General features: G+C 41.9%; 1 protein-coding gene and 1 non-coding gene across 4 annotated transcripts in view; both read left to right on the top strand.

Annotated features, from left to right (window-relative positions):
* Positions 1–14860, top strand: part of TMEM217 (transmembrane protein 217) — a 45666-nt gene that overhangs the window by 6166 nt on the left and 24640 nt on the right. The window lies entirely within an intron of this gene.
* Positions 628–731, top strand: LOC129039790 (small nucleolar RNA U13). Its single transcript, XR_008503489.1, has one exon. It is a non-coding gene; the product is annotated as a small nucleolar RNA U13 (small nucleolar RNA).

The raw sequence follows: 14860 nt of genomic DNA, 5'->3' as shown, positions 1-14860 counted from the left end.
CAAGAGTGAAACTCCGTCTCAAAAAAAAAAAAAAAAAAAAGTAAAATCCATTTTTATCTCCTAGGTCATATAAAAATAGCATACCAGATTTGGCCAATCGTTGGTAATTTGCCATCTCCTGCAATAAATAATAAAGAACAAATAAGAAAGAGATTAATAAACAAAAAATCTTAAAATATAATTAAAGTTCCATTTTGTTCCTCTCTGATCTCACTCCCCTCCCTCTCTCCAGTGGAAACCACGATCCTGAGTTACATGTTCAGCATTCCCATGCGTGTTTTAGAGTTTTATTACATATGTGTGTATCCATAAACAACATGTTTCTCATGTTTTGAAACTTTATAAATAACATCATACTGTACATATGCTTCAGCAACTGGCTTTTTCACTCAACATTCTGTTAATACATTGAGCTCTAGTTTACTCATCTTAACTGCAATATATCGTTCCATTATGTGAATATTCCTCAATTCTCATTTCCTGTTATTTTTATTTTGAGCATTACTCATTCAACATTCTTTTATACATTATCTCATGGAAATTTTTCTCTAGTGCAGTTTTTTTCAAATTATGGTTTCTCAACTGTCTTAGTCCATTCAGGCTGCTATAACAAAATATCATAGATCAGTCCTTTTGCAGTTCGTAAGCAAGATGAATGGGTGTTCATGCCCATATGTGAGATGTGCCTCCCTCAAACCTTGTGAAGACGTCGGCACATTACCTGTCTGACATGAAAAAATAAAAAACAAAATATCATAGATTGGATAGCTTGTAAACAGCAGACATGTATTTCTTACAGTTCTGGAGGCTAGGAAGTACAAGATCAAGATGCCAGCAGATTTGGTGTCTGGTGAGGGCCCATTTCCTGGTTCATACATAACACCTGCTGGCTGTGTCCCCACATGGTGGAAAGGGTCAGGCAGCTCTTTGGAGCCCCTCTTAAAAGGGCAGTAATCTACCTTCATCACCTCCCAAATATCTTACCACGTAATACCATCATATTGGTGATTAATTTCAACATATGTGTCTAAATCCAATTTTGAGAGGACACAAACACTCCATAGCATCAACTACTAATGAATTAAAGTAAACTTAAAGGTTGGGACCTTTAATGAAATAGAATAGACAGAAATAGAAAAGATCAGAATGTGTTGCATGTAATATGGGCATTGTTTTGCAAAATTTTTTCCCAGCTTTTTTACACTTACACATACATACATGTGTGTGTGTGCGCACATGCACGCCTGAGAGAGATACTTGGTTGTGATGTAAAATGTACTTCTCAATAAGAGGTTGTGATCAGCATGTTTGAAAAGCACTGTTTTAAGGTACAGTACCTAGGAATATCTAGGAAAGGCGTTGCTAAATCACAGAACATGTACAACTTCCACTTTACTAAATGTTGCAAAATGTTCTCCAAAATGGCTTTTCAAACTTATCCTCACAGCAATGAATGTGAGTTTCCATTGCTCCACATCCTCACCTATAGTAGAATTTTTTCATGGGATGTTAAATATATCATACACACAAGAGAATGTATAAAATTAATATGCACAGTTTGATTAATAACATTTGCATTCGTGTATCCACTCCCCATGCTATACAACAGGATATTACCAATACCTTAGAAGCCTCTTAGGGGTCCCTTCCTATGGGCATTCCCCTTTTCTCTCTCTTTCAGATGTAACCACTCTGCAGAATTTTGTATTAATAATTCCCTTGTTTTTATATTTTCTACCTATGTTTGTAACCTTAAGTAACATACTATTAATATTGTATATATCTACTCTTCTGTTGCCTGATTCTTTTAGACAATAATATGATTTTGATATTTGCCTATGTTGATGAGCACAGCTATAGTTCACTAATTTTCACTGTTGTAATAGTCCATTTTATAATACCATATTTTATCTATGCTACTACTGATGGACATTTGGTTGTTTCACATTCTGTGCCACTATGAACTCTGCGGCTACAAACTTTCTTATGTGTGTCTTCTGGATAAGTGAACAACTAGAAAGATTTCTCTAGGTTGTTGACATGGAAGTGGAATTGGTGGTCTGGAGTGTATGCGTAAGTTCAACTTTGCAAAATACTGCCCAACTGTTTTTCAAAGTGGTCATACTACTTTACACTTCCAACCACAGGGGATGAGAGTTCCATTTTTATTTCCTATAACATGGTTTCAACAGTAAATAAAAACTGGAGGGAAAAGGTAGTTCAAAGTCAGATCCTAAGGGAAGAACAAAATTTGGTTGAACAGGAAGCAGAAAAGTAGAAATCTTAGTCTCTGTTCAGTCACATAGAAATCTTCCTTCCACTGGGTGCGGTGGCTTACACCTGTAATCCCAGCACTTTGGGAGGCTGAGGCGGGTGGATCACTTGAGGTCAGGAGTTCGAAACCAGCTTGGCCAGCATGGTGAAACTCCGTCTCCACTAAAATACAAAAAAATTAGCTGGGCATGGTGGCACGTGTCTGTAGGCCCAGCTACTTGGGAGGGTGAGGCAGGAGAATTGCTTGAACCTGGAAAGTGGAGGTTGCAGTGAGCCAAGATTGCACCACTGCACTCCAATGTAGGCAACAGAGTGAGACTCTGTCTCCCCAAAAAAAAAAAAAAAAAAAAAAAAAAGAAGAAGAAGAAAGAAAAGAAATATTCCTTTCTTCCTTTCTATTGTCATAAATTTCTGCATGGCACAAATTCAAAGTCTACAAATGGATATGCTTAATTGTGGCCCCAAAAAAGATATGTCTACATTAAAATCCCTGGAACCTGTGGATGTTATGTTATTCAGAAAAAGGGTCTTTAACAGATATTAAGTTAAAGATTTTGAGATGAGATCATCTTGGACTGCTTGGCTGGGTCTCAAATCCAACGACAAGTGTTCTTTTATGAGAGAAGATACAGACAGAAGAGAAGGAGGCAGTGTGACCACAGAGGCAGACTGGAGTGATGCAGCCACAAGCCAAGGAATACCTGGAGCCACCAGAACCCAGAACAGGCAGGAAAGGATTCTCTGCTAGAGCCTTTGAAGCATGAGTTTACTTGATTTAGGACTTCTAGCCTCCAGAACCTTAAGAGAACAAATGTCTATTGTTTTATGCCACTATGTTTGTTGTTATTTGTTGCAGAGAAGTCCTAGGAAGCTCATGCAGGATATAAAGAAAAAGTTGATCTCCCTCACAACTTTTTGCCCATTGCCACCTATTTTGCTCCCCAGAGGCAACCACTGTTGCCAGTTCCTTGTTCGCCATCCTTATAGAGATATTCTTAAAGAGACCCCTAGTAATTGGCAGGAACATTGAAAATCATTTTACAGATGAGAAGACTGAAGCTCAAAGAGAGGAAGAGGCTTGCCTGAGGACCCTCAAGCTAGCCAGCGGCAGATGAATAGCATCCCAGGTTTCCTATTTCTTGTGCTCCTTTAATGTAAGAGAAGTATCTAGAAGCAGATTTTGATATTAGGCTAGAGAGAAAGAAGAGCAAGGTATTGGGTGAGTGAAGGGAGGGGAATGCCATGAAGGTGAGAATGGGGGTAAAAAAATATGATTTTGCCTCAGGTTGACCTCAATTCAATGCAGCACTGCACCAGATCATTGCCACACACTGTAGATAGAAATTAATTATTCTAACTAGCTTTTATTGAACATCTACTATATTCCTGGCACTAAACTATATTAAGAACTATAAACATACAGCCCCTGTCCTCAACAAGTGTATAATCTAGTAGAGGAGTCTGGTTAGTAAGTAAAGCAGCATGACAAGTGATAAAAATGGAGGTGTATACTATAATATGTCCTAAGAAAACACAGAGTGGAGCATGATCCTCTCTGATTGGGAAGCTGAGGAAGGCCTTGAAAGATGAGTGTGATTTTACTAGGTAAAGAGGGAGGGAAAAGCATCCTAGGCAGAAGAATGAAACCTACATGGAACTATGGATGTCTACAAGGAGAAATTCCATATGAGAAACGGTAGGAGATGCTGTCAGTACCTCACCCACATCCCTCATCCTCTTCATGTGCTAAGTGCATCTCTTTGCCTGAAGGCTCTTCCCCCAGCTCCCAAGAACTATGGAAAACCATGCTGTTCACACTCACGGCATACTGGAAATGTCTAAGAGTTAACTCCTCCTGGGAGCAGCCCTCAACTAGTGACTGACTCTCAGGAGTTGGTAAACACCCAAGCTCCTTCAACACTTAGAGGGGATAATTCTGAGGTGTGTGTTTCTCAGAGTTTTTTTACAGGATTAAGCTCCTGTTGTCCATTGTGGTAGTTGGCTTAATAGTTTTCCCTTGCCGGGTTCACGCCTGTAATCCCAGCACTTTGGGAGGCCAAGGTGGGTGAATCATGAGGTCAGGAGATCGAGACCATCCTGGCCAACATGGTAAAACCCCGTCTCTACCAAAAATACAAAAATTAGCTGGTTGTGGTGGCACGCACCTGTAGTCCCAGCTACTTGGGAGGCTGAGGCAGTAGAATTGCTTTAACCTGGGAGGCGGAGGTTGCAGTGAGCTGCCACCACACTCCAGCCTGGCGACAGAGTGAGACTCCATCTCAAAAAAAAAAAAAAAAAGTAAAAAAGTTCGCCCTTTATTGACTGCCTTCCTTCCCCTATATCACTTCTACCTCTTTCCCCACTCGTGTTTCTGTCACCTCCAAATAAACTACTTGCACTCAAATCCTTGTCTCAGGGTCAGCTTCTTGGAGAATCCAAACTAAAATTAACCATAAGTAGCTCTACATGGTAAGACCAAAGAGTACAAGGAATGGTGTGCAGGGACAAAAGATACTGCAGCAGGGGTCTATCATAGTAGACTTCTAAGGCCATGTAAGTCTTATGTTACCTTTTCCTCTAGGCAATGGGACATTCATTGCCAGTTTAAGCAGGGACATGACATGACCAGATCTGCATTGTAGAAGGACCACTCTAGTCACATATCTATTAAATGGCTTCTGCTACACTTAGAATGAAATCCAAACTCCTAACCATGCCTGATAGGTACTGCAGGACCCGGCACCTGGCTGTCTCCCCATCTTCTGAGAATTTTTTTTTTTTTTTTGAGGCAGAGTCTTGCTCTGTTGCCCAGGCTAGAATGCAGTGGCACAATCATGGCTCACTGCAGCCTCGACCTCCCATGCTCAAGCGATCCTTCCACCTGAACCTCCTGAATAGCTGGGATCACAGCACGTGCCACCACATCAGCTAATTTTTAAAATTATTTTGTAGAGATAGGGTCTCACTATGTTGCCCACGCTAGTCTCAAACTCCTGAGCCCAAGTGATCCTCCTGCCTCGGCCTCCCAAAGTGCCGGGATTACAGACATGAACCACCATGCCCAGCCTGAGAAATGTCTATTTGATTTGGCAATTGTGGGTTGATCCTAATGGCACAGCAGGGTCAGAAGCCAGATGAAGAGTAGAAGTAGACTAGATTATTGTTGTCAGTTTTTCACTCCCTCTTGCAGTGCATGAGAGTAGATGGAGTATATTTCCCTGCAAGACTTCTGGCCAGTGGAATGTGAGCAAAAGTAACAGTTTGCCTCAAGAAGTATCATATGTTTCCACTCCCATGCCTGCACTATGAGAAGAGCATGCCCTGGGGAGCTACTGGCCCAAGGAAAATAACAGACATGTGGGAGCAGACAAAAATCCAGACTGAAGCCTGGAACCCACTCCAGGCAACCTTCAGCCTGAAGCTTGAATAAGAAAAATAGATGCTTGTGGTTTTAAGCCACTGAATTTTGCATCATTATTGTGGCAAAAGCTGATTACTGCAGGAGAGAATTAGAGGAGAAGTAGAAGAGAAAAGTGAGCCAAGAATACGCTTTCAAGAAACTTAGCTGTCAAGAAAATGAGAGCCTGTTGGCCGGGCGCAGTGGCTCACACCTGTAATCCCAGCACTTTGGGAGGCCGAGGCAGGTGGATTACTTGAGGTTAGGAGTTCGAGACCAGCCTGACCAACATGGAGAAACCCCCTTCTCTACTAAAAAAAATACAGAATTAGCCAGGCTTGGTGGTGCACGCCTGTGATTACAGCTACTCGGGACGCTGAGGCAGGAGAATCACTTGAACCCGGGAGGCAGAGGTTGCAGTGAGCCAAAATCGCGCCATTGCACTCCAGCCTGGGCAACAAGAGCAAAACTCCGTCTCAAAAAAAAAAAAAAAAGAAAGAAAGAAAGAAAAGAAAAGAAAATGAGAGGCTAGTAGATATCCTCCTCCTCCTCCTCCTCCTCCTCGTGCTCTTCCTCCTCCTCCTCCTCCTGCTCCTCCTCTTCCTTATTGTCACTGTTGTTCTGTTTTGGTGTTTTTGCTGCCCATGATATAAATCCCTTTCCCACATATGGAGAATTTCTCACTCTATGAAACTCTGTGAGAAGCAGAGCCCACCTCCTAGTATTATAGCTGAAAACACCAGCTACTTATTTTCCCAACCTTCCTGTGAACTAAGTCATGGCACATGTTGTAGGCTCTGCTAATAAAATGCACCCACTCTAGACTTCGAATCGGGAGGAGTTTGTGATGCAAAGAAGCAGAAGTAGCACAGAATCCATTCCACTGATGGGCAATGCCAGCATGGCAGCAACCCCCAGTTTGGGAGAATAGCTGTGGCAACAGCAACATTCAGGATCTGGTGCTGGGCCTCTCAGTGTACCTATGGAGTCAAATGCTCATTAGCAGCAGTGGCAGTGTCTTCAGTGACCCAGCTCTGTGATGTGATGTTGGGGCTACCTACCGCCCTGTAAGGAAAAACCTCTGAACATAGTATGGTAGATTGGTTGCATTAACGATCTTAATTCTTCGCTGGAGGATCTCATCTTGTTGGACTTCCTCATTCTGACTGGGCTCACCCTTTTGACTTACTTTGTTCAGTGGGATGTTAGTAAACATTACCCAAGCCATGGCTTGCAAAGCACTTGTGTGATTGGCTTGCTGTCACTGTTGCTCTCTGTCATTGCCATGAGAACATGTCTAGGCTAGCCTGCTGGATGATGAAAAATGTGGAACTAGGCCAAGTCTCCCTAAGTTATCCCAGCTGAGGCCGTCCTAGTTCAGCCAACAGCCAGTTGAGCCTTGGACATATGAATTAGCTGAGCCAAAATCAACAGAATTGCCTGGCCAACCAACAGTTGACCTCAGACACTTGAGTGAGTCCAGCTGAGATCAGCTCAGCTCAGCCCAGCCCAGCCCCAGATAAACTGAACCTCACAAACTTGTGTATTAAATCCATGTCCATTGTTACATGCCATTCTGGTTTTATGGTTGTTTATGTGATGTTATTGTGATAATATACAGCCAACACACATATGATTCTCCAGATTTCTCCACAAGTCTGTGAGCTATGGTTTTTCTGCTTAAATCAGCCGAGAGTTGGCACTTGTTGCTTGCTCTGACTTACGCAGAGAAAGACTGAAAGTAAATTAGAGAGAAACATGGGGTCAAGGGAGAAGTTGAGGTAGACGAGACTTCAACATGTTTATAGGCCAAGGATTGGAGGCAGTTGTATTTGTTAGGCTATAAGTGTAGCTGGAAAATAATAGTGCTTTAGACACAATAGAAGTTTACGGTTTTTCTTCCTCATGTGAAAGAAGTTTACAGTTTTTCTCCCATAGGGTTCAGCCTCTGGTGAAACTGCCTTTGCAAAACTACGACAGTAAGAGAAATCTGACACAGTTGACTCCTTCTTGCTTCTAACCTCCAAATTCTCCTTGTTCATTCCTATGCATAAGCCAAACTTTGGAAAGAATTTAGTTTACATTTTAACCTTAAAGCAAAGATGACAATAGCCCTTCCCAAAACTAAACCACCTTTGTAAAACTAATAAAAGGCCACAAGGTTAGGATTATGAGAGGGGCCTGAGTTCTACTAAAATGTAGGTGGAGTTAAATGATAACCAGCCACTGTTCCAGAGGTCACAAAATTTGTAACTTCCCCAGTTCCCCTGTAGATAACATCACTACTGTAGAACCTAAGATTGGCCTTTTGAGATGTCTTTTCAGACTTGCATTTCTGAGGACTGGCTGACTCCATGTGGGCTCCTGGCTCCTGACTGAACCGATCCTGTGCACCCCCCCATCCAGAGGCAGACTCAGCACACAAGGAGTTTTCTGCATCCTTATGATGGCATTCCCCACCAGTCAGCACCACCCATTCCCTAGTCCTCTGCTCACCAAACTATCCTTGAAAAACCCTAGCCAGGTGTGGTGGTACATGCCTGTAATACCAGCTACTTGGGATGCTGAGGCAGGAGAATCGCTTGAACCCGGGAGGCGGAGGTTGCGGTGAGCCAAGATCACGCCATTGCACTCCAGCCTGGGTAACAAGAGAGAAACTCTGTCTCAAAAAACAAAACAAAACAAAACCCTAACCTCTGAGCCTTTGGGGAGATTGATTTGAGTAATAACTCCATATCATCCCATGTGATATGGCCAGCCTCATATCAATTAAACTCTTTCTTTACTGCAGTGTCATGGTCTCAGTGAATTGGTTTTGTCTGTGTAGCAGGCAGGAGGAACCCATTGGGCAATTACACTGGGATGAAGGACAGGGAGAACATGACCTTTCTCTTCAATACCTGGTGGTTTCCTCCATTTTTTCCCCCTTTCAATCCAGTCTCAGAACTTGGTCACATGACCACACTCAGCTGCACAGAAAGCTGGAAAATGTAAACCTTATTCTGGCCAACCGAATTTATAACTAAACGCCCTGTTTCAGAGTGGAAGAAGGGGCAAACAGAGAGTAATAGCCCTTGCCAAATTAAAGAAGATGGAATAATTAATGGGACAGCATCTCCGTAGTGGACTTTCTTAGTTATTTCCTTCCATATTCTTTTTTAAGGGGGCTTTTTTTTTTTTTGTAGGGGAAGGGCAACGGTGTTCACAGTGTGGGCATAAATCATAATTTACCTAAACAAGTTATGGCGATCCCATTCAACTTTGCCAGGAACTTGCTTTCCCAGCTTCTCCTGAAGCTACATGTGCCATGTGACCCAGTTCTGACCAATGAGCCATGAGAAGAAGACTGCTAGGGGTTTTCTGGGAAATGTTTTATTTCCTATGAAAGAGACAAACATGGAGGAGAGCTTACTGGCACACTCCTGCCTGGGATACTGGTGTGAATCACTGGGGCAGTCAGCTTATGACCACAAAAGTAAGGCCAAAGGAATTACAGATGCCAACCTAGAGCCCTGACACCTTTTTAAGGATCTGAATACCTTGAGAGATGAGCAGGTGAAGAAGGGGAGAAAAAATATTTGAGGAAGTAGGAGTATTAGATACATGAGAAGGAATGCTTAGCAATACCCCTGGAAAGTTGGATCCCAGTCAGATCATGAGGGCTTTGTATGAAGTAGTGTGATTTACTGTCAGAATTACCTCATTCCAAGCTGGGGCTGGTTTCCCTGTTTGTCAGCTGATTCACCACCAAACCATGACAGGCTTTTCTCTTTGTAGGCTTAAGAAGACTGCCCATCTCTTCCCCACTCAGAGAGTTAAAGAACTTTTGTTTTGGAAAATCTAGGCTCTTAAAGGCAAAGAAAAGCTCTAGATGATATGAGTGAGTAGGGAGTGCTGATTTGAAAAGTTGAGGGTGAATAGCATGGTTCCCAGCTTTCTACAGCATGTGGAATTTCCTTCCCATGGGGGGAATAGAGAGGTACAGGTTCTGCCCACTGTGGGGGCCTGTGTTTGACTCTCTCGCAGACCCCAGAGTGGCAGAATGTTTGATGGGTTAGCTGAGTGGACACTTGGCTGGGGACTGAGCTCTAAGCCATAGTCTCCAGGGCTATGAGCAGTGGGACCACTGAAGTTTGGACATTGAGCCCTTCACAGTGACCGCAGTGTCTTGAAGTCTAGAACTCTTCCCTCAGATTCCAAGATTGGGTGAACTCAGGGGGCTCTATGTGACTCCATCAAGGGGCAGGGAAAGAGTGGGCCAAAAAAAAAAAAGAAAAATTGAGATCGAATTTTTCCCTAACTCCCTGAGGAAGCAGGCCAAAACAGACTTCATATTAGTTTTTGAAAATAAAGACAACGCGATAAAGCCATCTCTTGTATTAGTGTTTAGTTACAGTGCAAATTTACACGGTTACATACAAAGCCAAGGGAGAGGAGTGAGAAGAGGTCATAAATTATCTCAATAACTTTTTTAAAAAGTTAATGGAGTTTTAAATAAGAAAATATAGAATGTATGTCTCTAAGAATTCAAGCTTATATATACACAAAATGTCCATTTGTATTTTTAAAATCTAATTAAATTGGCCTGGATATTGCCAGACTAGAAAAAAATTCAATCTCTCTTATCACTGGGGATCCCTCTGGCTCCCAGGGATGACCCAGAATCCAGATGTAGAACCTGGAACAGAAAACCTGTAGCATCACTGGGAGTGCTGACAGCTGCCTCATGCCAGCCCAAGAATGGGGACCTTGGATCCTGCCAGCACCTGCTTCTAGCCTCACATGAGTTGTAGGAATCCTTACTGAGGTTGGAGGAGGGAAGACAGAATCCCTAGTACTCAGGGTCCAGTCCCCTCTCCAGGTACAATGCTGAGATGTCGCTTTTGAGGTCCTGCTTCCCTCCTTGGAGCTCTGCCGGTGAGGAGTGAAGGGTCTTCATATTCCCCACCACATAGACAGCCACCTTTTTTTTCTTTGGCAAAGAGTAATACCTTTAGCCTGGGCAACATAGTGAGACCCCGTTTCTAAAAAAAAAAAATTAACCAGGTATGGTGTCACGCAGCTGTAGTTCTAACTACTTGGGAGACTGAGGCAGGAGGATCACTGGGGCCCAGGAGGTCAAAGGTGCAGTGAGCCAAGATTGTGCCACTACACTCCAGCCTGGGAGACAGAGCAAGACCCTGTCTCAAAAAAAAAAAAAAAAAAGAGTAATACTTTTATTATATATAGAACTCATGCACACTGAAAAAATGCTGATATCCTGATACATTAATATATTAAGTAAAGACGTAACTTGCAAAAAGGTCAATAAAACTGGTTAACAAATACTTCATAAATGTTCAACCTTAGGAATAATCAATAAGATACAAAAATTAAAATATTACTTTTCACCTACTACTAGGTTAAATGAAGAGAATAAATCAAAATAGAATCTTAAAATAGTAATACAAAATGATAGCAAATATGTGCTAAAACAGATAGGTACATATATTTTGATGGAAGAGTGAATTAGTAACAACCATTTGATGTTTTGTTTTTATGTCTTTTTTAAATTTATTTTTCTGTTTTAAATTAATCATGTTTCTCAAATACACACACATACATGTATACATACATAGAGATGTGATAGCCGCCTCAAGTTTGCCTCAATAATCCTGGCCTCCTGGTATTTACACCCTTATGTTGTCCTCTCCCCATAGTCCCCTGCAGGGTCAGTGAGTGTGACCAATTAAATATGTGCCCCTTGATGGAGTCACATAGAGCCCCCTGAGTTCACCCAATCTTGGAATCTGAGGGAAGAGTTCTAGACTTCAAGACAGTGTGGTCACTGTGAAGGGCTTGATGTCCAAACTTCAAGTGATGGATATCACTTCTGAGATTTCTAAGATAGTGCAGCTTCCATTTTGGTCTCTCTCTCTCTCTCTCTCTCTCTCATCAGTTACTCTGGGGGAAGCCAGTGGCCGTGTCATGAGGAAATTCAAGTGGCCTATAAAAAGGCCCAGGAGGTGAGGAACTGAGTTCTCTGGCCAACAGCCAAGAAAGAACTGAGGCTTCTTGCCAACAGTCAGAGAGAGAGAGCTTGGATGAAGCTTCCCTCCCACAAGTAGAGCCTTTAGATGGCCCCCAGCCCCAGCCAACAGCTTGACAGCAGCCCTGTGAGAGACCTTGAACCAGAACCACCCACCTACGCTACTCTTGGATTCCTGACTCATGGAAACTATGAGATAATAAATGTTTTATATCATAAGTGTCTAAGGTTTGAGGTAATTTGTTACAGAGCAATAGTGACTAATACAAGAGTTCAGAGGGCAAAACAGTCACACATACTTAAAGGCTTTAAAAAGTCCCAGCAGTTTTCTGTCTCACCTCTTCTTAGCCACCCAGACACACTCCCCAGAGGCTACTGACCAAGTGCTAGGCTGCCACTGCCAGATTTCCTGTTAGAAGAAGAAAATAAATCTCTAGTTGTTTAAACTACTATTGTTTGAGTCTCTGTTCCTTGCAGCCAAATGCATTCTTTTTTTTTTTTAATGAGCTAGGGTCTCACCATGTTGCCCAGGCTGGTCTGAAACCCCTGGGCTTAAGTGATCCTCCCACTTAAGGGGAGCATCTTAACCGATATAGATGAATTAGGCTCTAAAGCTTTATAATGTGTTCATTGTCATTGTTATTTTCCTCCCTAACCCAGTGTTGCAAGAGATCGGTCTGAAATGAGCTGGCAGCAACATATTCTACTGAGATCACAAGTCAACTTGTGAGAGCAATTGAAAATATAAAGTTCTTACCATGATTGAGTAAATCTAAGGTGCCATCAACTGCAAAATGCATCATTATCTTAGGTACCACTGAAATACAAATATCATTAATTACATTATGCTTCAATGCTTTCTCATATCTTAGAATTTTATTTATTTATTTATTTATTTATTTTTTTTTTTTTAAAGACAGAGTCTTGCTCTGTCACCCAGACTGGAGTTCAGTGGCACGATCATGGTTCACTGCAGCCTCAGCCTCCTGGGCTCAAGCAGTCCTCCCAAGTAGCTGGGACTACAGGCGTGGCCACCAAGCCCAGCTAATTTTTGTATGTTTTGTAGAGATGGGTTGTTGCCATGTTGCCCAGGCTAGTCTCAAACTCCCGGGCTCAAGTGATATGCCCACCTTGGCCTCCCAAACTGCTGGAATTACAGGCATGAGCCACTGTGCCCAGCCCATGACTGAATTTTTATTGTATGCTTATCAAAATAATTTTTAATACTTATTTAGACATAGGGCTTTTGTTTTTGAGACAGAGTCTCTGTCACCCAGGCTGGAGGGCAGTGGCATGATCTCGGCTCACTGCAACCTCCACCTCTTGGGTTCAAGTGATTCTCATGCCTCAGCCTCCCTAGTAGCTGGGATTACAGGCATGTGCCAACATGCCTGGCTAATTTTTGTATTTTTAGTAGAGACAGGGTTTCACCCTGTTGGCTGGCTGGTCTTGAACTCCTGACCTCAGGTGATCTGCCTGCCTTGGCCTCCTCAACTGCTGGGATTACAGGTGTGAGCCACCATGCCCAGCCTAGACATAGATTTTTTAAAATCATATATCAATACTTAGAAGAATACTCAACCTCAAGAGTAATCAATAAAATGTAAAAAGTAAGTCTCTCCCTTTCATGTTGGCATCCTTAGCCTACTTGTTTTTGTCTTCATGCTTGTTGCTTCAGTAACAAAATAGCTGCTGAGGCTGCAGGCATCACACCACGTTCAAGGCAAGAAAAAGGAAGAAGTGAGAATGGTGCCAGCCACATCATCTTCTCTTACCAGGAAAGGCAAAAGTCTTCCTAGATCTCCCAGCAGGTTTCTGCTTATATGTCATTTGCTAGAACTGTGTTCCATGAACACCCTGGATACAAGCAAAAACCTGGAAAAGCACATATTTTGCCTGGGTCTGGGCTCATTGCCATCCTGAGAAAAAGCAGACTTCTGGTAGCAAAGAAGGTGGAAATAGGTATTGGGAAGGAAGCTAACGGTGTCTGCTGCAACACAGCTTAATAAATAGTAGTTTTATATGCGTAATAAATAGTAGCTACTCCTTGGCATAAAGTAAAAATAATGATAACAAAAATACTTACATAATTATATTGTGTAAGTGCTTACTATGTGCCAGGAACTGTTCTGAATGTTTTAAATATGTTAACTCATTTAATCTTCCCAGCAATTTTGTGAGGTAAATGTTACTATCCTTGGTTTTTTTTTCCTCAGTGTTTTTAATTCTACTTTATATACATACAATTAGATTGGTCATAATCCCTGGTTCATGACATACCCTCATTGGTCCATGCATGGCTCTCTTTTGTTTACTTTTTAAATATTAGTTATTGTAAATAATATATAGATACCTTCAAATCCCCTATCCAAAATAAAATTAGTGTCTGGTCAGCAATTTGCATCAGGCCGTATGGTACCCCCAACATTTACTTCCTCCCCTGGCAAAGGTGATTGTCATCCAGAATTCTGAGCTCATTATCCTTCACTTTGCTTTTCATACAGTTTTAGAGTTTTCTTGTGTCTATATAAAGTCCTAAAAATATGTGTGTGTAGTGTGTGTGTGTGTGTGTATATATATATATATATATAGAGAGAGAGAGAGAGAGAGAGGGTTATTTTTAACTGTATGTCTTTAGTACTTTTTTCACTTGATATTACATTGTTAAGATTCTACCATATTGTTGTATGTTGCTACAGTTGTTCCTTTTGACACCTGTTTAACACTCCCATTGTGCAAACATGTAGCAGTTTATTCATCCTGAAACCATTCTTTACTGAAGTGCCTATAACATTCTTATTGATTTTCTCTTTTCTGGTTATTAACTGGTCTAATTCTGTTACATTCAAGCTTTGCATATGATTCTAGCAGTTTTCCAGTATCCTTTTTAATGGCTGCATGAAGTCCTGAATCTTCTGCAAGACTTGCAATAATTTCTTGCAAATGACTTGCCGTGTGTTGTGTGTTATCAGATATTTACATTGGGCTACCAGGGAGAGGCTGACCAATAAAGATTTTGACTTGATGGGGGCTTGGTGCACACAGAGAGACCTTCATTTCAGCAAGGAGGAATGTTGCAGGGCTGAGGGAGGCAGGGAATGTCAATTCACTTGTGAATATTTTCTTGTCATGATGTCTTTTGTTTCCCTGGGCAACCTGGC

Source organism: Pongo pygmaeus, chromosome 5, assembly GCF_028885625.2.
Source record: "Pongo pygmaeus isolate AG05252 chromosome 5, NHGRI_mPonPyg2-v2.0_pri, whole genome shotgun sequence".
Taxonomy (NCBI): domain Eukaryota; kingdom Metazoa; phylum Chordata; class Mammalia; order Primates; family Hominidae; genus Pongo; species Pongo pygmaeus.
The sequence above is the reverse complement of the archived record's forward strand: the minus strand, read 5'-3'. Positions and strand labels throughout refer to the sequence as shown.